The following is a 3,118-nucleotide window of genomic DNA, read 5'->3' as shown; positions in this document are numbered from 1 at the left end:
ATCAGAGATGAGACTGCTAAATTCTGATTGGCTGGCTTGAAAACCAATCACAAGACTCCCTGCATCACCGACTGCGGAAGAGAACTAGTGCAGTTGAGTAAAGTTGGCAGTAAATTCACAGATTCGAACATCCCGGGTCAATAACTCGTGAGCTAAACGTTGTTACTGCACAAATGACACCTCTTTTTTTAATCGTAGTAATGTAGACAAGCAGCTACAACCTAATTTTCCTCCAAACGAGCTTTCCCTCGCAGTGGACAAAATACATTGATTTCTATGCGCAGGCGGCAGAGAGGCAGATCCGAAGGGACCGTCTGCAAAGTGCAAAACCCGAAAAGCGTTACTACGAAAACAGTCAATAACTTCACTGTCACACACTGTAGTGTCATCAAATTCAGCTCACACATCACTGCTGTCCTGATGGTTATACTACAACACTTATTTTGTATAAATATCGTTTTGCATATATTCTTTATGATTATTATTTATGAAAAATATTCAATCATTTCACTGTAATTCACTGTATTGTTGGCAAATTCAGTTCACATCACTGCTGTCCTGATGGTTATACAACAACACTTATTTTGGTAAAATATATATTTTAAATTGTATATACAATTGTACTGTAAATGTATAATTTTTATGAAAATATTCAATAACTTCACTGTAATTCACTGTATTGTTGCCTAATTTAGTTCACACATCACTGCTGTCCTGAAGGTTATACTACAACACTTAATTTGGGAAAATATATATTTTAAATTTTATACAATTGTAAATGTATAATTTTTATGATTTTTATGAAACATATCTTTACTGTAATTCACTGTATTGTTGCTAAATTCAGTTCACACATCACTGCTGTCCTGATGGTTATACAACAATCGAATCTGTGAATTTACTGCCAACTTTACTCAACTGCACTAGTTCTCTTCCGACAAACATTACTTTTCTGGTCCCTTTTGTACAAACACAATTTTTCTCCCAGTAGGTGTTTTATATGGAACAATAGTAATATCATTCATAATAAAAAAATCTTTGTACATGGAGAATTGGGTCCAACACAACATTTTAATTGTTAGCCAACTAATTGTCAAAAATGGGCAATTTTACACCTACCCTAATTTTATTTCAAAATATGGTTTATTTGTAAATGAAAAAGAATTTAACAAAGTAATTAAGGCTATTCCTAATGGCATACTAATATTAAACAAATTTTCAGATGTAGATATCAATAATACATCTTTACAAAATCCTCAACTCTTTGTAAATGGTCTCTCTTTATTTGATAAAGGTTTTAATAACAACTTTATAAGAAACTCCTTTAATGTTGGATCCAGTCCTCCATGTCCTCCAAGTGGCTTAAACCGTATTGTATATCTTGGCGCAACATTTGGACTATGTCCTATAAGTTTATTATTTCTAATAAAGTCAAAGAAGTAATGTATAAAATTATTCATAGATGCTATCCTGTAAATGCAACCATTAGATATATTCACGCTGTTTGTGATAAGTGCACTTTTTGTAACACATCACTTGAAGACAGAAAAAGGGCAATATAAAAATAAATGTTCAATTTCCTTTTGGACTGACTTTAAAATAGATATGACAAAAAAATTGAACAGATGTCTTGATTTAGACCCTCATGACATTTTACTTTGTTTCAAAAACCCTTTTTTTTCTGAAAAACAAAATTATATAATTAATCTTTTTATCATTTTGGCGAAATTTTATATTCATAAGACAAGAATAACTCAAAAGAAAACCTCCTACGGTATATTGCCTTCTATAACACTGATCTAACAATATATTTTGAAACTCTTTCAAACATGAGATCACAAAATAAAAGCTTATAAAAACAATACAAATATTAAAGCTTTTCAAATACATATAAATGCCCTGATATTTTATACTTATATTTTTGTATTTGTTCTTATGTTTATGTTTATTTTATAATAATAATAATAATAATAATTATTATTATTATTTTTTTTTTTTTGGTAAAATATTTTGAGCTGTATTGTCAATACTTTGTAACCATTTTTTTTTTTTTTTTGCATTGTACTGAAATGTTTTTGTATTTGAACTGACTAAATAAAATAAAAAAAATAAAATAAAAAACTAGTTCTCTTCCGCAGTCGGTGATGCAGGGAGTCTTGTGATTGGTTTTCAAGCCAGCCAATCAGAATTTAGCAGTCTCATCTCTGATTGGCTGGAATTATGGCATATTGTAACGCTGGGTTGTGTTGAGCAAGCGCGCGCAGAATTGTGACCGAAATCTCACCCCATATGTCTCCACAACGGATTGAAGCGCGCGTCCGTGTGAAGAGTGAAGACTGCGCGAGCCACAAGACTATGGCGCTCGAAATGTTCCGTTCGGCGACGAGACTGACAAGCACGACAGATAACACACGTGTATACGTGCGTGTACGTCTCCATTTGTTTTATATGGAGACGTACACGCAAATATCACGTCACGTAGACACGTCAATAACGTGTAGCTGTTGATCTTTACAGACGTGACGGCGGCGTCACGTTAGAATTTAACGTGTGGATTACGTCTGCACGTCTGCCCGTCTGAACGTCTGCCCGTCTGCACGTCTTAACGTCTGCACGTCTGTACGTCTGCACGTCTTAACGTCTGCACGTCTGCCCGTCTGCACGTCTGCCCGCCTTATTTTCCTTATTTTCTCATAGGCTACATTTAGGCTACTGTTATAGACATTATAGATAATCTTATTTTGGCAGTTTACTTAGGGCTACATTGGATTTATTTATTTATATAATGATGAATGTCTGTTAAGTATGCATTTTGTATCCCAATGATAGATAAAAGTATATTGTCATGTATACGATGAGAGACAAATAAAATGGGCTAGTAAAATTCAGAAAAAGTGGGTCATATATTTGTTTGTTTAAGATTTGTTAAAGCCCTGCAGCAGCCAGTCTGCATGCCTCAAGTTCATTCATAGATGCTGCATTTAGTAGGATATTAATTAACCATCTGAAACCACTTTAAAACGTATTGGATTTTAAACTAAAATTAATTATCATACTTCTGATTGCTGGTTACTGCTATACTTATTCTGAACAAATCATTCAATTTAAAATAGTTTAA

The sequence above is a fragment of the Abramis brama genome (assembly GCF_963993115.1).
Source record: "Abramis brama genome assembly, chromosome: 20".
Classification (NCBI taxonomy): Eukaryota; Metazoa; Chordata; class Actinopteri; order Cypriniformes; family Leuciscidae; genus Abramis; species Abramis brama.
The sequence above is the reverse complement of the archived record's forward strand: the minus strand, read 5'-3'. Positions refer to the sequence as shown.